This window comes from Panthera pardus, unplaced genomic scaffold (assembly GCF_024362965.1).
Source record: "Panthera pardus isolate Hobbes unplaced genomic scaffold, ASM2436296v1 HiC_scaffold_27, whole genome shotgun sequence".
NCBI classification, from domain to species: domain Eukaryota; kingdom Metazoa; phylum Chordata; class Mammalia; order Carnivora; family Felidae; genus Panthera; species Panthera pardus.
The window spans coordinates 111,433,228-111,441,782 of record NW_026526843.1 but is presented as its reverse complement, the minus strand read 5'-3'; the positions used below and the strand labels follow the sequence as shown (position 1 = coordinate 111,441,782).

Here is an 8,555-nt window from a genome sequence, read left to right as displayed (position 1 = left end):
CTGCAAAGGAAGCCCCATGAGGGCAGGTCTTTGCTTTGTTCTGTTTAATTCACAGATGGTTCCTTGGTTCCTAGAACAGTCATAGGCACATAGTAGGTTTTTGTTGAATAACCTCTATGGAATGAATGAATGAGGGGGATCCAGAACCTGGGATTCTGAATTTTGGAGCATTGCTTTGTAAGGAATTGGCACCCCTGTATGTACTAGCTGACCCAAATAGGGAGTTATTTTTCTCACAGTATAAGAAATTTGGAAGGGGAGGGAGTCCTTGTCTGGGCAGCACTCTGAGATATCATTTGTACCCCAAGGGCATTACCCCCAAAGCATTACCCCTATGCATGAGGCTTTCATTCTTGTGTACGTGACAGTCGCAGGACAGCCCTTCCATCTCAGCCCCGAGTCCATTCTCCAGGGCGGAAGGAGAGGGAGGAAGAAGAATCAGGAAGGCCAGCACCTGTATTGGGGGAGAAAAACCCCACATTCCTAGAAATCTCTAGCAGATGTCCACATAGATGCCTTTATCCAGAACTGCGTCATCCGGCCAAGCCTGAATGGGAGGGAATCTAGGATGGGGAGCAGATTGGCTGGTGTCAATGCCATCTGAAACGAAGTTGCAATTGTGTTAGCAAAGAAGAAAGGGGTAGTGGGGAAGCAAATGACAGTTGCTGCCACTGTAGCAAAACTGCACAAGTCCCACGGGTGGTTAAAAATGAATGCCCTCTCTCAAGGGCAAATAAAGGCAAAGTAAAATAAAAATGGAAAATAATTTGAAAAACTCCAATCTTTTCTCCCCCCCTCTTTTTCGCTTTCCCCAGCCTTTTATTATGACTTTCCTAGCAACTGGGGGTGAAGTTCTCCCCAAAGTCAGTAGGAAATCATTGAAACATGTTTCAAAATAAATACAAATGAGCCTGTAATCCAGGCACTTGCTTACCACTTTTTTTCTTTTCAAGTTTATTTATTTTGAGAGAGAGAGAGCGAGCATGTGATCTGGGAAGGGGCAAAGAGAGAGAGAGAGAGAGAGAGAGGGAGAGAGAGATTCCCAAGCAGGTTCCGCCCTACGAGCGCTGCGAGTGCAGAGCCCGCCGTGGAGATGGAACTCAGGTCCACCACCTGAGCCCAAACCAAGAGTCCGACGCTTAACCAACTGAGCTACCCAGGCGCCCCTACCACTTTCTGTTGAAAGAATTCTTGGACAAGGGTTTATTTTCGTCTTAGTAGCTTGATATTTGATCTGTACACTAGTGAGTGTGTAGGACGGTCACTTTTAAAATTCTTTTCTCTTAAGTAGAAAACTCAGACTCCCGGAATGTTTCTGCTCGTGTTGCTGTTACCGTAGGAGACTCCTAGTGCCATCGTCCCTTACGGTGAGTCTTGTGTTTCTCCATGGAGAAGCTTTCATTATTTCCAGACTCTTATTGAACCATTATGAGGCCGTCGAGACAGGATGAGAAATAAAAATGTCTACTTTGTGCACTGGGCTGTTATTCCTGGATCTTTACAGTTGAGGCGGAGAAAGAAAACACCTCCGAAAAAAAATAATTTAGGAGGCATGGCTGGTCGGTTGTCTCACGTTTGATCCCAGGAGGCCTGTAGTTCATGCGCAGATATGAGAAGGGTCACCAAGTAAATTTTGGTAACGTATTTTATTTAAAAATCTCCCGCTGACAAAATCACCTTTCCCACCAAGCGTCACCTCGGTGCACAATTTAAAGGCTGGCCTGTCCAGTAAAGTGCCTTCGAGCCATGAGCTCTGGATTTTCATTTAGAGTTGTTTCTCTGAGTGGTCATGCTGGGTTTGAATTAGCGTGTTGACCTCTTCGTGCCTTTGTGTTCCCCATTCATAAAAAAATTGGCTGTACTTTTTCGTCGTATTGATGTGGAGGCACAGAGTCAAATAACCTGACCCTGAAATACTTACCTCACACCACCGGCAGCATTTTCCAGGGCAAGACAGCATTTCTGCAAGTAGATTTGCTAGGTTGATCAGAAGAGTCTAACCGTTCCTTACAAAGAACCAGGCTTTCACCCACTCTTGCTAATTAGCTAGATATTATTATTTTTTGTTTGTTTGATCTAGTGTGTCTTATGCAATATCATATATTATTATCTCAGTGAGCTTCCTGTGGGGTTGCTAACTTGTTCTACACCCACGTAAAATACTTTATTCTCTGGTTTTCTTATTAGATTTACTAACATGTCATTGTACTATTACCATTTAACAGCCCAGGAAGAAGAAAGAACACGCTATTATACAACTCTTGGCAAAGCCCACATCAACGTAGGGAAATCATTAAGCTTCAGAAATTTTTTTTTTTACTTTTATTTTTTTATATTCAACTTACTTAACATACAGTATAGTCTTGGCTTTAGGAGTAGAACCCAGTGATTCATCTCTTACATATGACACCCAGTGCTCATCCCGACAAGTGCCCTCCTTAAAGCCCTTCACCCATTTAGCCCATCCCCCCACCCACTTCTCCTCCAGCAACCCTCAGTTTGTTCTCTATATTTAAGAGTCTCTTATGGTTTGCCTCCCTCTCTGTTTTTATCTTATTTTTCCTTCCCTTCCCCTGTGTTCATCTGTTGTGTTTCTCATGTTCCACATGAGTGAAATCATATGATATCTGTCTTTCTCTGACTGACTTATTTCACTTAACGTAATATCCTCCATTTCCTTCCATGTTGTTGCAAATGGCAAAGTTTCATTCTTTTTCATCTCCGAGTAGTATTCCGTTGTGTGTGTGTACCACATCTTCTTTATCCATTCATCAGTTGATGGACATTTGGGCTCTTTCCATAATTTGGCTATTGTTGATAGCACTGCTATAAACATTGGGGTGCATGTGCCCCTTCGAATTTTTGTATCCTTTGGATAAATTCCTAGTAGTGCAATTGCTGGGTCGTAGGGTCATTCTATTTTTAATTTTTTGAGGAACCTCCATACTGTTTTCAAGAGTGTCTGCATCAGTTTGCATTCCCACCAATGGTGCAAAAGGGTTCCCCTTTCTCCGCATCCTCGCCAACATCTGTTGTTTCTTAAGTTGTTAATGTTAGCCATTCTGACCATTGTGAGGTGGTATCGCATTGTGGTTTTTTTGATTTGTATTTCCCTGATGATGAGTGATGTTGAGCATTTTTCCATGTGTGTGTGTTTGCCATCTGGATGGCTTCTTTGGAAAAGTGTCTGTTCATGTCTTTTGCCCATTTCTTCACTGGATTATTTGTTTTTTGGGTGTTGATTTCAGTAAGTTCTTTATAGATCTTGGATACCTACCCTTTATACAATATGTTATTTGCAAATACTTTCTCCTATTCTGTCGGTTGCCTTTTAGTTTTGTTGATTGTTTCCTTTGCTGTGCAGAAGGATGAAAGACCTAAATGCGAGACAGGAAACCATCAAAATCCTACGGGAGAAAACAGGCAGCAATCTCTTTGACCTTGGCCACAGCAACTTCTCACTTGACATGTCTGTGGAGGCAAGGGAAACAAAAGCAAAAATGAACTATTGGGACTTCAGGAAGTTTTTTTTTTTTTTAATGTTTATTCATTTTGAGAGAGAGCGGGGGAGGGGCAGAGAGGGCAAGAGAGTATCCCAAGCAGGCTCCTGCCGTCAGTGCAGAGACCAAGACCCACGGATGGACGCGAGGCTCAAGCTCACGAACTGCAAGATCATGACCCGAGCCCAAATCCAGAGTCCGATGCTCAACCGACTGAGCCACCCAGGCGCCTCGAGCTTCAGAAAGTTTTAACTTCCTTGTACCCAATTTCTTAGCATTCATCCAAGGTTTGTGTTCTTCCCTGAACCCCTCATCTGGTTAAAGGACGTAGAGGGGAAAAAGGGGAGCTGAGGAAGGGACAGAAATCAGGCTGAGCCACAGCCGATTCCGGTGCCTGCACTTACTTACATCAGTGATTCATCAAACTAATGGGGAGTTCTAATTCGGTGCTTTGCTCCCCTTAAGCCCTGTAATTGCGGTGTCTCTGAACCCAAAGGAAACACGTTGTGCTCTGCGTGCCCAGGCGCATAGCTTTTAAATCTTCATAACTCTGTAATTACTACAGCGCTTTCCTTCAAATCTGGCTCAATTTCACTTCCTTAATGAGCACTACAATCTTGATAAAGTTTGCAGTTTGCCGCCACTGCTGTTCACAAGGACTCAGTCCCAGACTGATAATGCGAGCTGTAGATGGCACTCCCTCAAGTTCCTCTCAAAAAGAGCTGATTTATTTCAGGACCACCACAGTCAAAAGCACTTCCTCTGGGTCAAGGCCAGCGCTGGGTGTTTTCGTCCTCGCAGAAGGGAGCTTGGAAAGCAAATTCTGAACAGTTCGGAAAAAAGGGGAGGTGCTGGTGGGGGGAGCTTATGAGCCCTTGGGGAGTGGCTGTTTGGCTTTATTAGCGCCACGTGCTCTAGAGACGTGCTTCATTTTACCCAACTGAAGACTTTCCTTTATAGTAAATATATTAAAAATCGACTTCCTCTTTATAAACTCAGCCCTGCCAAAGAGTGAAAATTACAAATCAGCTTTAAAGAAACAACACAATTTCCACATTCTTTCTCCTACCAACTGGTTTCTAGGATTTTTCAAAAAGACTTGTTGGAAGGGCCGTTTAATGATTCTAGTCAAAAGCACATCTCCTCTTGCAGCTGGCTGGAGGGGTTCTTAATTCTGGCCACTGTTTTCCTTTCAACCGTGTGCTCACGCTTGGTCTCAGCTTTAGTTTTTCCGTCCCTAAGCTGTAAGAACCTGCACTGAAGCTAGCGTTGCTTTTAGAATCCCTGTGTGCCCCCCAGACGGTGTTAATCGCTCTGGGATTCTGACTTGCACTTAATTCTTATCTCTATTATAGCTTGCTGGCCTTGTACTACCATTATTTGTTTACAAGTCTATTTACTCCACCCCTTGAGAGCGATGTTTAGGTCTTCTTTCCTTTTATGTCCCTGACAGCCAACAGAGGTCTGAGCACCCAATAGATGTTTGCACTCAGTAAATAAAGCTTCCAGTAAATGTTTGTTGCATAACCAGAAGAAAGAATCAGTGAATGAAACTTTCTTGTTTGCTATCACCATCTGCTTTAACTCTGTCGTTATTTTGATGTATTTGGAGTTCTGACTAGATCCAGATTTGGCATGTTTAAAATTATATTCAGTTGTAAAATGTGAGGCTACGGGTCTTGAAGATAAGAAAGAACTCAACATTTCTCCCATTGGAAACAATGTGAATAATCAACAGTTCTTTGCAGGGAAGATAAAAAAGCTGGTTCCAACAGTCTTTGGATTCATAGTCTTTGGCATTTTGGAAAAACCACTTAATAGCATCATTTTTTTTTTCCTGCCCATGTTTCCCTGTCAGTAAAATACAGAGAGAAACCCTTGCCCTTCATACCTGATGGACTAAATGAGGATTCCTGAGGAAGAAAAGCACAAACTGAAACAAAGGACAACCTTCAGTAGGGCCATGCGGTCTCCCCTCTAAAAACGATACACACGATAGTTGTCAATAGGTATGTCCCTGTGCTTATGGCTTCATATTTTTATATATTAATGAATTCCTCCCCCTGGCATTTCCTGGGGACATAGGTACACAAAGCCAAATTTAAGGTTCTTGAACCAGAAGAACTTGGGCTTTTGGGTTTCAAAAACGAAGCCCTGAAGGCTTTGGACACTGTGTTTCTGCTGTGAACGATAGCTCCGGGAGAATGCGTGCTCCTTCGGACAAGGGGGCCGACCCCACGGGCTGCTGGCTTCCTCCCGGGAACCAGGAAAGCCAGAGGAGTCAGGGAGTTGGTCAGTGTCAGAGATCAGAAGCTAACATAAAACTTGGGAGGACCTCCTGGGGATCGTGGAATGGTAGCCTCCTGGCGTGGGCAAGAGAGGAGCCAGCAAAGTCTTCTGCAGCCCTTCTGTTGACTCTGCGGATGCCTCCTTCCCACATGTTTCGTGCCTCTCTCGTCTTTCGCTTTTATCTTGCCCTACAGTTGTTTTTCTGTGCCATAACTTTATTTGCGGGTGCAGTTCCAGTATTGGATAGCCATGAGCTCCAAAAAGGTTTCTGCTTGAATGTGAACCACATGACTCCCCAATAGTTTCCCGGGGAACTACTGGGGAGTCATACGGTGCAAATGGCAACCTTTCCCTCCTCCTCCAGCCATCAGCTGCCCACTCGTGAGTACGCTCTTCGTCCTTCGGCAAGTACAACGCACCTCCGTGATAAGATATTTGAACATTACATTTTAAGGACAAACCGTGTCCATTTACTTTCAAGTTGTTGCTTTTTCCTTATGTAAACCTGACATATTTTTCTGTGAAGTGGTTTGGGTAACAGGTTGGGATGGAATGCTCGTAATTTTTCCCAATAAAATTAATGAAAACGCTTTTTATTTAACAGCTTTTTACTTAGTGGCAGGGCTTTTAGGAGTGAATTAAAATGATTAGGTGCGGAATAGGTGCAATTGGGTGGAAGAAGGGAGACTCCAGTCACTATAATTACATGATTATGCTAACAAGCTCATGTATCTCCTGGAATTTCCTGGACAAAAGAAATATTTTTCAAGTATAAATAATGATGGTGCAGCATCAGGGCTGGGATATTTGAAACAGAACAGACATTTTCGGTGAAGAACCTCTCAGGAATCTGTTCTGTTGCTTGCGAGGCTCTAGAGGAACCTGACTATTGGCCCTGGTTCCTACCAGGCTGCAGCGGGCAGGGGCAGAACTGTGGGGCATCGTGACATGGAGGGGGGATTTCATTCATTTTACCATGGCGCTAGGTCTATGCTGACTGAACATTAGCGTCTGTGGGGAAATCGTCCTGGTCTTTGAGCCGCATGAGTTTGCCGGGGAACAGGCCATGGGGTCATTTTCAAATGCTGCCTTTCCGTTCCATTTTGGCTACAAGCTCATGGTGGTAAAGATGTACGCAGGGGGGGGGGGGGTGGTGCGCATGATCAAGAGAGGTGAACGCACACATAAGTAGTCTTATGCCGATACCAGTCTGGCTGCCAATACCAGCCCTGATTCCATCAGGTTTTTTGTGGGAAAGGTCAGAGTAAAATGGTGCAATTGGGGATTTGAATAAGAAAGGCACAGCTCCTGTGGAAAACTCATCAGCATTAAGTACATTCATACGTGGCACCTGGGTGGCTCAGTTGGTTAAGCATCTGACTGTTGATTCCAGCTCAGGTCATGATGTCATGATTCATGAGACTGAACGCTGGGTTGGGCTGTGCACTGACAGCGTGGAGCCTGCTTGCGATTCTCTCTCTCTGTCTCTCTCTCTGCCCCTCCCCCGCTTGTGTGGGCACTCTCTCTCTCTAAATAAATAAATATAAAAAAGAATATTCATACATCTCATCATGATTACATGTGGTTGCTACGCTTTTATTGATTTCAATATTTCAGTTCTATACATTAGGAACCAAATTGAAGACTGTGTGTGGGGGGTGGCTGGGGGGTGGTAAGCCACATAGGGAAGGGGTACAGTGAGGCCGGGGGGTTGTCTTAAAGCTGTGCTTTTTAAAAAAAAAAATGTTTATTTTTGAGAGAGAGAGAGAAAGAGAGAAAGCAGGGGAGGGCAGAGAGAGAGGGGGACAGAGGATCCAAAGCAGGCTTCCCGCTATCAGCAGAGCCCCATGCGGGGCTCAAACTCAGGAACCTGGAAATCATGACCTGAGCTGAAGTCCGAGGCTTAATTGACTGGGCCACCCAGGTGTGCCCCTTAAAGCTGTGCTTACAAAGCTAACACCTAGTGTCTATTTAGGTGGCGTTACAGACGTATAACAATCACCTTTCTAGAGGCGATTTTATTCGTACCTTACAGCAGACTGAGAGGGAAGGAGCTCAAAAGCCAAAATCAAAGCTTTTAATTTTGAACCAAATGGCTTTGCCAGCACATGACCAGGAGTCCAGGAGATTACAAAGAGAGTTTTCCTTTTCGCATGGTTGAACTGTGCTTTGAATTCATTTTGAAATCTTAACTTCGGTCTATGCTGACCACTTTGGGGCAGACACCAACATCCCTAGCCTGTTCTTGAACTTAACTGCCCCCTGGAATCCTCCCCGCTCCTGGGCCTGGAGGAGGATTCCTCCTCCCCTCTTCTTCAGTCTCCTCTGGCGGTGGGCAGGGGCCCTGGGGTCCGGGGCAGGAACTCAACAATGTCCAGAAGCTTCCCTTAGGAGTATCAGCCCCACACCATTCACTGCCTACATCAGGGCTCATCTGGGCCCACTCCACTGGCCCCCTGAGGCTATTAATAGGACACCGCTGGGTGAGGGGGAGTGAGAGGCAGGGCAGACTTGCCACAGGCTTGCTAACTGGATGCCTTTAAAACCCCTCATTGTTCTTTATGCCTCCATTTGTTTAGGGAGGCGTGTGTGGCTTGGCCACCTAGCAGAACTCATGTTCAGAATTTTGAACATATTAACAAGTAAAGCTAAATTTGAAAACAACCAGCTCTAAGCTTTTTAGATTCGTGAGATGAAAAAAAAAAAAGAAACTCCTAAAACACCCTTTTCCAAAAATGTTTTCTTTCTTTCACTGTTTGCTTGGAA

General features: G+C 44.6%; 1 long non-coding RNA gene across 1 annotated transcript; it reads left to right on the top strand.

The window, feature by feature from the left end:
* The first annotated feature begins 841 nt into the window (after window positions 1–841).
* On the top strand, window positions 842–6,385 carry LOC128773854 (uncharacterized). The gene is made up of 2 exons (XR_008418321.1): window positions 842–1,367; window positions 3,365–6,385. It is a non-coding gene; the product is annotated as an uncharacterized LOC128773854 (long non-coding RNA).
* Window positions 6,386–8,555: the final 2,170 nt, after the last annotated feature.